This window comes from Otolemur garnettii, unplaced genomic scaffold (assembly GCF_000181295.1).
Source record: "Otolemur garnettii isolate 467f Iridium unplaced genomic scaffold, OtoGar3 scaffold00034, whole genome shotgun sequence".
NCBI classification, from domain to species: domain Eukaryota; kingdom Metazoa; phylum Chordata; class Mammalia; order Primates; family Galagidae; genus Otolemur; species Otolemur garnettii.
The window spans coordinates 13,234,714-13,249,167 of record NW_003852429.1 but is presented as its reverse complement, the minus strand read 5'-3'; positions in this window follow the sequence as shown (position 1 = coordinate 13,249,167).

Here is a 14,454-nt window from a genome sequence, read left to right as displayed (position 1 = left end):
ACATTGTAAACTGTGGGACAATACACCAGACTGGTTTATCCAGTCTGGATATGTTACTCAGCGCGGCATAGTGAAATAAATGTCACTCTAGGGAGATACCTTTATTTCTGCATATCATGCTGAGAAGTGATTCAATCTTGAGTACTTAGATAGTCAGACATAGCATCCCAACAATTAACAAAAGTTTCAACATGGAGGTGGTGCATAACCTTGGCCCCTTGGGATGTGTCCTCAGTCAATAGTTAAGGTGGGTAACAGGGAGCAGGAACACGCTGCTGAATATACTCCACAGCACGTCACATCTCCATCATGAAGTTTCTGTTTTCTGTACTCAGAAAGAGATATTAACTCACAGGAAGAGAAAACTAAGGACTTAATCATGCAGGCTTTAAATAGTAAATCTTTTTCCTATCACTCTCTTGGAGAGAAGAAAGTGAAAGCCGAGTGTTTGAAAGGTAAATTTAACATAGCCTATTGGATTCTTAAAAATGCAATTTGATTACAAACTGAAAATCCAAAGAGCCAGAGACGGTATGTTTACTGCAGAAATTTTATCCTTCTGTTTGTATTCATTGTAAATAATTTTTTAAAAAATCAGATGGGACATCTGCAAATTTTTAAGCACTAATTTTCAAAGACCATGAAGCCCTCTGGGTGCCTTTTTCATTTCCTTAACAGATAGTTTAGTTTTAAACTGCATACTTTCCCTTGGTGGAGTAAGAGATGAAAAGCTTGCTATAAAATCGATTTGGCATCTCCATAAAAGAAAGCTTTGTAGGAAGGAGCACTGAGCAAGAAGCTCTCTCCACCAAGCTCATGCCCCCAAATTAAATAACACTCAGATCGGAGGTGCATTCCCTGCCCTGCAACCCCCAACAGAGTCCTGTTTATACTCTGAATTTTCAACTCTTAGAAAGAAAAACAAATTAATTGTACCAGTGGAATTTTTTTTGCAAGAATGAAAGTGCCTCATATTGTGTATTGAACATACCAGTTTCAATCTAGTAGAATATGTAGATTTAAAAATATATACATGGTGACAATAAATGTTCGTGTGCAATTTGCTCCCATCTTGTCTATTCACAATACAATTTGTTCTTCAAATAAACATGTGTTTATAATGTTTACGTAATGCAGAAGAGATGAAAGATTTGTTCTTGTGTCTTTGGTTTTATTTTTTTTCTACAGATACTAAACATTTTAATTGATTAGAAGACTTGTTAGTAATTAATTAGAATAATTAATATTGTATGGATAAATCAGATGGTATCTGTCCATATAAGGGTAAAGAATAATTCAACAATATAAAAAATGTAAGATATACTTTAAGGAATTCAGACCTTTCAAGAAGTGATATGCAACTTTGCTTCTTAGAAATTGAATTAAAATTTTTTATAAAAATTTAGTTACAATAAAATAAAAAAGTAGTTTTGGAAAGTAGGTAATGCGATACTTGATTTCATCTTCTCTAATATGTTTGATCCAGGAGTGACCTACAGATTAAACTGCTCTGAATCCTGTGAAAATGTTCTGATTAAATAGTGATGGCTTAAGGTTTGATGCAAAAAAAGACGTAAAGACACTAATCCCATGAATTTTAAAGTTCATGGAATTTGCTTATAAGTATTTGCTTCACTTGAATGCTGTTCAAATGGGACCTTCATACACTATGAGCAATAACAAGACTTAAAAAGGAGGTAAATGTTATTGATTGATGTTTTGGGTCAGCATCTCCGGATCAAAAACTAAACTTAGTTCAGACAGCCAGTTCTTGACAACTTTTCAACTTTCAGGCTACCCAAAATTTGACAACTTATATGTAATCTCAAAGGCTGAAATATTTTATAATCTTCCTACTATACATTGAGGTCTACTAGGCATTTATTAAAAAAAATAGATAAAGTAGATTTACATAAAGTTGTAAGAAAAAAAATCAAATGCTACTTTGAATATTTTCCAAGTTTACCCAAATGATAATAATTAAAAAGTATGATAAAATAACACAAACAGGAGGTTGATGTTGATATGCCTGCCAATTTTATTTGGATTTCTTTAGTTTTACTATTCATTTGTATATCTGTGTGTCTATGAACGTCTAAACACATTTTTAAGGTTTTGTTAAAATAGGTTGATAAAACAAAAAATGGCACCCATTTAATGTATACATTTGATGAGTTTTGACAAATGTATATACCCATGATACCCTCACCACAACAAAGAAAGGTATCAGCATCCATCATCTCCAAAGATTTTCTGATGTTATTTTTGACTAGCTATTGTGGTAAGAACATTTAACATGAGCTCAGTCTTCTTAATGCATTCTAAGGTACACAATACTGTATTTTTACCTAGAAGTACTCGTGGTATGAAGGATCTCTAGAACTTACTGGTTTTGCATAATGCAATTCTATATCGATCGAGCACCAATTCCTCATTTTATCCTTCTTCTAGTCCCTACAAACCACTCTGCTTCTATGAGTTTGACTAATTTAAACACCTTCTTTAAGGGTTAGTATTGTTCCACACACACATGCACACACACCCCCTGTTGCCTTTGTCCATTTGCATTGCTATAAGAAAATCTATAAGACTGGGTAATTTATAAAGGAAGGAGGTCTATTTGGCTTATGGTTCTGCAGGTCGTATGAGAAGCACAGTGAAGACATCTGTGACTGGTGAGGCTGTCTGGCCAGGCTGCTGGCACTTAAGGTAGGAAAGACCCAGGGACAGCACATGCAGAGATTACAGGGTGACAGAGAGAGCAAGGGGGTGGAGGAGACACCCGGCTCTTCTCAATAAGCAGTTCTCCACAGAACTAATGAGAGTGAGAACACACACCTCCCTACACCCCGCAGGGTGGGGACGATATAACCCCACAACCAAACATCGCTCCTTAGGTCTCACCTCCAACTCTGGGGATCAAATTTTAACATGGGGTTTGGAGAACATGAACAGCCAAACTCTGACAATACTGAATTGCCTTTATCTGTTCATCTGTCCATGGGCATTTAGGTTGTTTCCTTATCTTTTTTTTTTTTTTTTTATTGAACGTTAACTTTGTACATTAATGCACTTCTGGGGTACAGTGTGGTGTTTTCACACACAATTTGAAACGTTTCCATATCTTAACTAAAGCTGTAATTAACACGAGAGTACAAACATCTCTTCAAGTTTCTTATTTCAACTATTTTGGATATATATTCAGAAGCAGAACTTCTGGACCATAGGGTGGCTCTATTTTAAAAATTTTTGAGGAAACTCCATACCATTTTCTTAATGATGGCACTAATTTACATTAGCATCGACAGTGTGCAAGGGTCCCCTTTTTTCCATATTCTTGTCAATATTTTTTTATTTTGATTCTGATCTGAGATTCCTTGCTGATTAGTGATGGTCATTCAAAACATTTTGAGATCAGGACATCAAGAAACATAAAATCTGTGTGATGGAAACAAATGAAGCCCTCCTAGCAACACCAATAAGTCCAGCAAGTTGAAACTTAAACAGTGAATCAGAAAAGATGATGACCAGCTTGTTTATTGGAAGTGAAATAGTGGATCGTATCACAGTCTATCTCAAAACTGTCACAGTCACTCTACCTATCTATGGGTTATACAGGAAGTGTCTGCTTTGTAGACTTCTCTATTCAAATCCTTTGTGCAGTGTAAGTATCAGATTATTTATTCCTCACCTATTGAGTTGTAGGAGATTCTTAAATATTTTGGATATTAACCCTCATCAGACGTACTGTGATATGATTCTCCCCCATTTCATAGGTTGCTTTTCATTCTGTTGATTGTTTCCTCTGCTGTGCATAAACATGTTAGTTTCATAAAGACCCGCTTGTCTATTTTTGTTTCATTGACTACGCTCTTGATGTCAAATCCAAGAATTGATTGCTAAGACCAATTCTAAGATGTTTTCCCCAGGCATTTTAACACTTTGAAGAAGGCTTACTTCATTCTTCTTAAATTGCTGTAGTTCACTGGTCATGTCTACAGAAATTAATTAATTGGCTTTTTTAAAGGTGTTGGCTAGGCAAGAAAATTTTATAGTTGATAGTACTCACTGTATATGGTAATACCAATATTTATTACAACAAAGGAAAATAGCAAAAATTTCAACTGGTATTATTTATTTATTTATGAGCTCATAGATGTTTAGATTTTGTGAAAAGCAATAATAGTGAAACCATTTCTCTTATAAATATGGAATCTTTAGGCTGAAAAAATTGCCTTATGTAATTACGTATGCTAATCTCCCACCTGCTGACAGGGTCTACTTTGTGGTCTCTTGGTAGACAGCCGTTCCGAGTCTCATTTACTTCTACAGAATTCGCTTTCTCCATAAATGCCACATCCATTCCCAGGTACGTTCAGGGCTAGACTACCTCCTCTCACTGAGTTAATTTGTCCGTAACTTCTGCCTCTGCTTCCATTTCTGAACCTTACTCCTGCAGAAACTGGTGCAATCCCCCTTGCACATCACAACCCACCACCCTATGGAGACAGTCGCAGATGGCAGGTGCTGTGTGGGCAGTTCAGTGGTCCCAGTGCTGTGACTCGCTGCTGATGCAAATTGATCATACACTTTCTCACAATTCTGTGGAATCCAAAGCCAAGGTGTACTTTGAAATGAAATGTGAGGCACGCACTATTTATAGACTGGTGGAAATTTATAAAGGCCATTCGATTTGTAGACTGGTCATAACAAATTGGACCCTTTGATTAAGATTTACTGAAGAAACCCAGCGGGGTCTGCGCTCAGAGATTCAGGAAGTAGACAGAATTCTCAAATGGAAATTCTGAGGCAGTTTCTGTGCCTTAGAAAGTCAGTTCAGACTGAGAGTGTCAAATACAGTGAGGGTTTCTAACAGTGGGACGTTTTTCTTCATTATGTTTTGACATCCTGTTCTTACTTCTGTCCTGTGTCTGTGCCACCATCAGTCCACTCCCTTTTAATTGCCTTGTGACTAGATCTAAAAACAAAAACAAACCTTCCAATATGAAATAAGGCATTTACTTTCATTAATGTTGTTTCCATATACTTTGAAGTTATTTTTTCTTATTTTCATAAATAGTGATTCCTAAAGCCATTGAACAGATTTTAAAGTCTCAGAGCCTGGTAATGATACCAGACAGTTATGTTATTCCTCTAATATTGTTACAGAATGAAATCTTATTATTTCTCGTCGGTGCTACATCAAAATTATTAGGGAAGAAATCACCTTTTGAATAAATATTCTTTCATATAAACATGTGAGATGACATGTATACAGTAAGTTATAAATTAATGCTCATTCAACACATAAAGTTACACCTCATCCTTCAAAAATGTGTGTTGTACAGCTGCCTGTGCATACAGATATTTTTATTTGCTTGCTAGTTTCTCCACTTTCAAAATGTTTTTATTTCACATTCTTATACCACTGTTTATGATCATGCAATGTTACAATTAATTTGAAAGTGAAATATTTAATTGTCAGATCCACTATTTCACATACAAGATCAAGCTATTACAGATACATTGTTCTCATTTCCCTAGACTTAATTTATTTCTTATTTGATTCTGGGTACTCAATGTCTTTTCTGAGATTTCAGCTTAAGTCATGAAGATTTTTACTATATGCAGTATTAATAAATAGCCGGTTCTTCTTTTTAAGATATTTAATTATTAAGAATATTTTTTAAAAAGGAAAAAAAAAAGCAATATGTTCTTGTTTATCTCAAGCTATCTCAGCAATATTTTTTTTCCTTCTAACAGAGCCACATAATAACAGAATGAACTAATTAATTTATCAAGTTCTACAAAAACAGCAGATTCTGTGACTGCCACACAGTGCCCAGCTCTTAATCATGGCATTATTCATTTAGTAGCAGCTGAGACTCGCTGATGAATAGCTCCACACCTCTTTAGAATTATTCTCTAGTAAGCTGCCACCCTGCTTTCTAAATGTAAATTGGATAGTATGTAATCATGACGACATCTCGGCATTCACCGTCAGGGTGTGCAACAGATGGGAAATTGTTTTTACCTGCAGAGATGATAGAAAACAGATGATTTCATTAAAGGATCACAAAGAATATTCAGTATAGTTTGATGTCAAATATTGTGATTCATTACATGTAACCCAGAGTGGAATGAATGGAGTAATGCCCTGGGGAATCGTGTTAAGGGTCAGAAATTTAAAATCAAGATATGCTGGAAGTAGCGGGTGAAGAACCGGAAACTTGGCAAGGTGAAAAATAACATCAAAAACGCGTTTCAGCTTTTCTTTTTCTCCGCTACATAACTCTCAGCATATTGGTAATGTCAAAGAACGAATATTTGAAAAACAGGACACAGAAGCATTGCATGCAGTTCTGACAAAACTTATGTTTTCCCAGTAACTTATATCAGGAAATATAAGTGAATCTCTCTTTAGTTTAATCCAGACCATGGGCAGAAAATCTAACTGGTGTCAGGATTGGCAAGAATCATTGCAGGTCATAGGCTCAGGAATCTCTTCAGGAAGAAAGCAAGCAAATTGCCATAAGGTCATAATATTCCAGTTAACCTAAGATGATGGGGAGAGATATAGCAGAGGGCACACAGGCACTGTTAGAGAACTCTGTGAGGAATATAAAGTCACATTTTCCAAGTCTTTACCTCATCTAGCTCCTTCCTAACTTTTCTGCCTTTGTTCCTCGCAGGCAACTCCAGTCCAAACACAAGTCTTCCAGGGCTGGTATTTGCTCTCTTAGCCTGGGGAGCCCATCTCTCACAGGTCTGCGTGGCTTGCCAGCTGGGGCTCCACAGATTAATCCTCATGAACAGTTCCTGGCACTCTGGTTTCCAATGTGTTGTCTATGGCCTCCCACAGAAAGGAATGCTCTAGCTTCCATAGGAAAGCTATAACCCAATCTTAGCCCAAGAATATGGGGAAAGGGGAGAGGGAGGGGAGGGGAGAGGGGAAGATGGGTGGAGGGAGAGCGGCTGATGGGATCACGTCAATGGTTTATCCTATTGGGGTACACGTGAGTCTTTCTAAAGGTAGAATATAAATGTCTTAACACAATAACTAAGAAAAAGACATGAAGGCTATGTTAACTAGTTGGGTAAATGTATTCCAAACTGTATACAGAAACAAAACACTGTACTCCATGATAGTATTAAAGTACACAGCTATGATTTAATAAAAATTAAAAATGTATGCTCTGTGAACACGAAGATGATGTTTTGTTTCACCTCTAACCACAGCTCCTAGCATAGGAGGTACCCTCTAAAATTTAATCGATGAATATATGTAAAAATAAAAAATTGAATTCACTGCAAAACTGAATTGTGCTTCTGGAATTTTTTTTTTGTCATTTCAAGTTATAGTAGGAACCAGTCAGTTGTTTAGTTTTTAATATTAATACAGGGTTATAATTACACCTCTGGAGATACCGTAAATAATATTATATTCTTAAATAGAGTAAAAGGTAAATTTTATTGTAAAGTTAAATCAGTGAGTGTTGGTACTCAAAATACCTAAAGGGCATACAGCCAAGATGTTTAAAATAATCCCATATCAGAAGTAGCAGTTCATTGTACCAGAGTTACCAGAAAATGTGCTGCACGTTACTCCATTTCTCAGGGTTTGAATTCAAGAATCTCAATGACTTAGATGTTCTTGCCATTAGAGTGCATTTCCTTGAAAGATGACTCCCTCTTTTCTTTTTTTTAGAGACAGAGTCTCACTTTGTCACCCTTGGTAGAGTGCTGTAGCATCACAGCTCACAGTAACATCCAGCCCTTGGGCTTAGGTGATTCTCTTGCCTCAGCCTCCCAAGTAGCTGCAAGTACAGGCACCTGCCTCAATGTCCGGCTACTTTTTGTTGCAGTTTGGCCGGGGCCAGGTTTGAACCGGCCACCCTCAATATATGGAACCAGCGCCCTACCCACTAAGCTATAGGCGCCACCCAGACAACTCCCTCTTAAACAGAAAATTGGCGACCAGAGGCAGAACTTTCCCAAGAAGAGGTTTTCATAAGCACTGCTACCCTCCATTCAGCTAGAAGTTGGGAAGACTGAATACTGTTCAGATTCTTTCCTCAAAGGCCTCCCACTGTGACACAAAAGTCCTGGAAGGACATTCAGGACATTTTCTGCTTGCATCAACTGAGTCTGATTCAAGTGAGCTTCAGACTCTCTTCTCCAGCTGCAGGGGCCATTTTCTTTATTTTGAAATTTAATTCCACTCACAGCTGGAACTCAAAGCAAAAAGTGAACATTGTGTATAAAAAAAAAAAAAGCTCCATTGAATTTGAACTTGTAGTTGTTACAATAGCAAAAAGGAACATTACTCAAGCCAAAAGGAGCCTCCTTATTTTGGTTAAGGCTTACAGAGCTTTCAGGAAGTGATCTGAGAAATTAGACAGCGCGTAAACATTACCTACGTAAGGTGGATTGCACTAAATCAGACTACTACGGTACGTTGTTTTATAAATACATAGCACTACTCATGACACAAAGGATAAAACAGGATGATATCTCACCAGAATCAGAAGCTTGCCAGGTGCATTAGCGCCATTCTTTCAGTCCTAAACGCATCTGAGGGCTTTTTTCACCATTAAGGCTCTCGTTAAGACCACAGATCTGCATGCAGGGTAATCCATGATGTCTCTGTTCCAGTGAGTTCTATGAACTACATACTTCAAACTCCTAAAACATACGATGGCGGCAAGACAATAATGAACATCAGCAACATTCTAAAGTTATTCTTTAAACTTCTCAAAGGTTATTTTTAATCGATTGCTTTTGTGGAGAGGAAGCTATTTACTATGATTGCTTCTGAATGTGTTGCAGACAAACCCTGATAAAGTTGTTTACCAAGTAGGTGGTTCCTTCACAGTCTCCAGGCAGCAGTGCCTAACTCTGCTCTTCCAACTCTGAGGAGAGAAGGAGGAACTTATTATTATTACTACCATTTTTAATATTTTAGGATGTCATCTTATCTCATGTATCCTATGTGCACAGTTCAGCATGTGTATTATTTTCAACTTGCCCTTAAAAGAAATTACTACACATTAACTAGTTTAAAACAACACCAATGCATTTCTTTACATTTCTGGAGGTTAGGGGACTGAAATGCGTGTCCCTGGTCTAACATCCAGGGGTCAGCTGGGCTGGCTCCTTGTTGAGTCCAGGGTTACTAAGATCCTTGTCTTTTCCAGTTTCTAGAAGCTGCGGGCTTTCCTCCTCTGGGCCTCCCCTTTCTGATCTGTTCCTCTGTCATGCTGCCTTCTCCCCTCCGACCACCCAGGGCAGTCCAAGACGATGTTCCCATCCAGAGACTGTTGACTTAATGCAGTCTGCAAGGCCCTTTTACACTGATAAAAGGTTCTAGGACATGTATTCACAGATTCTGGGATATGGACATCTTTGGGCAAGCCATTTTTTCTGTCTACACTGCATATAAACTGTAAACATAGTAATATATTCATGACCAAATAATTCAGTCATTCAGGGAAGATCAGGCTCTAATTATTGATTCACATTCTGAAACATAGAGGGATCAAGTATCATCCAATTCATTGATAAATATATTATTATTAGATCTTATCATCCTTGAGTCATGGCCATCAAAATTCAAAATACTGATTAAGAATGCAAAATATTAAATGATATCAATTCTAATACTAAACATAAAGGATATATTTTATTTCTTATGGAGAGACGGATTCTTGAATCATTTAAAAGTATTTTCATTATGCCTTAATTTTCAATATGCAGTACATATATTCTCCCTCAAGAAAGTTATAATACAAAATGAAGTGAGTTTTCATGAAAAGAACATATTAAGTCATATATCATATATTATACTGTACATTTTTGTAAGCAAGATTCAAATAGAGGATCCTAGAGCTGTGTTCATGCTAATATAATATAGTATGTAGTGTGTACGATAATTAAACTTTTTAGCAGCATTTTACATGTATGTGTAGGTTAAGTTTGAATCATAGTTCTAGAACCAAATATTCAGGCACTGCCTTTGGTGTATTCACAAGACTTTAAGTGATGTTACTCATTTCCATGTTTCAATTAGACTTGATGTGTTCAAAGACCTCTCCACTCATCTCGTTTTACTACTCAGCAGGTAATGGAAATAACCCCCAAATTATTATATAGCACCATAATATTCACATCTCATATACACTCTTCATGGCTGAGATCCCATATACACAGTGTAAATAATTCATGAATCACTTCTCTTACATTCATTTTAAACTATAAGTCACACCGTTGTCTCACCAGAGGTAAAGCTCTCCAGCAGCTCTCTTCCCGTGGCTTATACCTGGCCATTCCTGACCTGGTTCTGCTCCCTGCTCTAGCTGCGGTCTCTCCAGAATCTCCCCACCACACACACTCACAGGGCCTTCATTTCCTTCCTGAAATACATCAGGGCTGTACCTGCCAGGGGTCTGAGCACCACCATCCCCCTGTCACTCTCATTCTCCATCTGCTCAGAGCTGGCTCCTTGCATCATGCAGATCCAGGTCTCACCAACACCCTTCCTCTTTTCAGTCTGTCCAGCGTTCCCTGATTTAGTTTCTTCCCAGGACTGACCATCTGCTGAAGTAACAGTCAGAATATAAGGTCCAGGGAGGCGAGGACATTTTCGCCCTGTTCGTGTGCTGCTCCAGCTTCTACAATGGTGCTTAGTACATACTGAACACTAACAAATGTAGCTTCGCATAACAAACTCTATGCTGTGCCAAATTCTCTTTTGTTAGGCTTAAATAGCACAGAAAGTAAAATTGTAAAATTGCTGGGTACTTTTTGGTGTGCGCACTGGAGAATATGTTCTTAAATATATATTGTTTTCTTTTTAGAAGAGAACGTGACATATTCTATTTTCTTTATATATATATATATATATATATCTTTCCAGGTGATTTCACTACTATTTTCCCAAAATTTATAATTGGAACATAAAAATATATTCATATATTATAATGTATATATAAATATGTACATATCTAATATCAACAAATATAATTTCCATAGCTCCCAGCCTACTCTACTATTACTATTATTATGATGATGTAAACTTTATCCTCAATTTTTCCTTTTCTTGTTTATGTTTTCAGAACAAAGGAGAGATTCCTTCCAATGGCAAACCGATCAATTCTTTAGTTAATTACAACATGAACCCTTCTATCCGTATTTTCTCCACCAATAACCAAAGACTAAAATAATAAGTCAGTTAACCTGCATATCTTGATGATAAATGAAAACCATATTTATGAAGGAAATAGAGTCATCCACACAACTCTAGAAGTTAGGCGAATATGTCATGGAAGTTAGTCCGAACCAGACCGTGAGAGAGAAGAATCCCTTTCATTATTAATGACCCAGGAATTCCGCCCATCACCATCTGTAATGTAGTCCTGTTTTCATCTTCTTTAGGAATTTGTTCCCGAATTATATTATTGCAATTTGATAACAATATTGGTTAAATATTGGTAAATATTTGGTTTTCTTTTAAACTTTTCATCATAATATTGATCATTATGAAGAAACAAAGTAGGGATAAAGGGAACATCATCTCATCAATAGTAATCTACTCTGCTCAATAAATGAAGAACTCATAACAGACAGCGTACAGATATTTACCAGACAATGTCCATGTTCTCCGTATATTAATTCTAGGAAACACATATTATTCTTATTCTCATTTTATTTTTCTATTATTTATTTATTCATTTAGAAAGTCTCATTCTGTCACCCTGGATAGAGTACTGTGGCACTATCATAGGTCACAGCAACCTCAAATTCTTGGGCTCAAGTGATTCTCTTGCTCAGCCTCCCAAGTAACTAGGACTATGGGTGCCCATCACGAAACCAAGCTTGGTTTTCTATTTTTAGTAGAGCAAGGGATTTGCTCTTGCTCAGGCTGGTCTTGAGCTCCTGAACTCCAGCAGTCCACCCAGCCCAGCCTCCCGGAGTGCTGGGATTATAGGTGTGAGCCACTGCTAGCATGGCCTTTATTCCCATTTTAAGGAAAAGGATCCTGAGGCATTGACATCCAACTCTGCCCTAGAAAAATGGTAACTTTGACTCAAAAACAGGGAATATTGCTGCTTTTAAATTAACTGAATGGAAACTCATACACAGGACCACCCTACTGACTGAGAAACTTACCCTTAAAAATGTCACAATTCAGAGACGCCTAGTGAATGATCATCCAATCTGTGACTTGAAAAACCTCAGCATTGCCTTTAGTTAGGACGAACAAACAGGTGGATAGGCCAGCGATCTCAATGAGAGATCTATGTATCTTGATGGTAACTCAGCTCTTTCACTCGAATTAAAAGGGAAAAAATTAGCTATTACCATACCCCCCCAAATAAAATCACTTATTTTTTCAAGCAGGTAAATTTGCACCAATTTTCTTTTTTGAGGCTCTTTCTTTGAAAACAGTGCTATATTATGACTCTCCAATAAGGAAAAATTATATTATTAGTCTGGTAATGGAATTTAAACCCTATCTTGTGAAATATTTGAAAGCATACTAAATGAACAGTAAGAAACAATATTGGCTAAGGATTTGGAATGGTATTTCAGTTCCCTATCATATCTTTTCTACACTAATCTGAGATCCCAGGAAAAAAAAAACAGTGTGAGAAAGAAAAACGTAATAAATAAAAAAGCAGAAAATTAATTTTTAGACTACCCACAGAACAAATTATAATCATCCTCTGAATGTCACGTACGTAAGGTAAGATATTAACTTCAGACATTTTTCCCCACTATGAATCCCAGTTTTATTAAGTTTTCAATAGTAGATGAAAGTTTCACATTTTATTAAATCTTCAGAAAAGACCCCAAGAAACACCATAAGCTCGTATCACACAGAGACGCGTGTAAGCACTCACACTGAGCGTAGAAGGCAAATTAATTTAAATTTTATTTAGAAATATAACTTGCTTCGTTGCTGCTTGCAAAAGATAGAGTTTTCATTTATGAGAAATTAAGTTTGAGTCTCTAGAAAATAAAGAATAATTATCTCTTAACACCAAAGCTCACATTCTCATCTGTGGAGAAACATTTCTCATAAAGGAAGGAATCACAGGATACCTGACACCTGTGGAACCGTTTCTTGACGTGGTGTTCGTATAATACAAATAAAGATCTTCAAGAAAGTGGTCAGATATAGATTACTACTGTGAAAACTTTCAGATCTCATTTTTGTTAACTCTTTTTTAATTCTTGATTATAGTTTTTGTCTATGTAGGGAAATGTTTTATGAAAAAGTGTTTTTTCCCTTTGTTTTATAAGAGGTAAGTTTTATTTATATTAAAAAGGACAATTTCAGGATTCAGAGAGGAGATTATTTTAAAGTAACAAAAATCAACGGCCCACAAAAATTCTTCATAATTATTAAGTGTGAGGAGCCCCATCAGTACGTTAAACATGAAACCAATCTGAAAAGCAGCCATTAACAGTAACTAAAAATTTTTTAAAAAATGAGATTAAAAAGATAAAGTAGTTTTTAAAATCGGAACACAATATTATTGCACCAACTCAATCCGAAAGAAAACTGTTGAGTTTAAGCAACTGATAACAAATCCCATTACTATAAAAAGACATTAACAGCCGTAGTTGAACATTTGGATCCAAGATAGTAAAACAATTTGAAACTAGACTTGACGCATGACAAAAATGTGTCTTATGTGTTATGTTAGGATCTGTCTTTATATTGTTTTAAGATTATTGTCTTTTAAAGGAACGATGTTTACTTTTTATAAATTAATGCAATCAATGTCACAATCAATTTTTGGCTTTCATTTTAATGTGAGTCATAGTAAAAATATATGGAGTATGAGAGCATTTCCTTTTTTTAATGTTTTAGATTCCTGAAGACAATGAAATTATCCTGGGAAACATTTGGCTACCTCAAAGCTGAGATCTTTACAATCTTTACTTGGAGGCTCGAGATTGAGAGGGAAAGCAAACGGAATTTTGGGAATGCCGTGCCCGTTAAGGATGCCCTCAACACTCCGGGATTCAGCCTGCGTTCAGTCAGGGACCTAAAGGGTCTTCATATCTTTTTCCATCCTTTACAGCTTATGCAGACTGGACATCAGGTCTGTCCTCTGTAATCACCTGCAAACTCTGGAAGTCATCACATGCATGAATATGTGTGTTTTAGAGAAAAAGTGTTCTGGTTTTTTCCTACCTACAAATTCCAAATCAAAGAACATGGAGCACAAAGAATTTTAAGTCAGTTCATTTCTTCTCACCAAACTTAACATAGTAACTTCACGTAATTCACAGTATATAAAAGAAGTTATAATTACCTATTGTGTATCTCATCTACTGTCATAATTTGCACCCATGTAAGCACCTACCAAATTATATCTATTCAAGTCAATCTCTGCTTTAGAGCCACAAAAGGCCGTGTTTTAATTGTGATCATATTTCTGA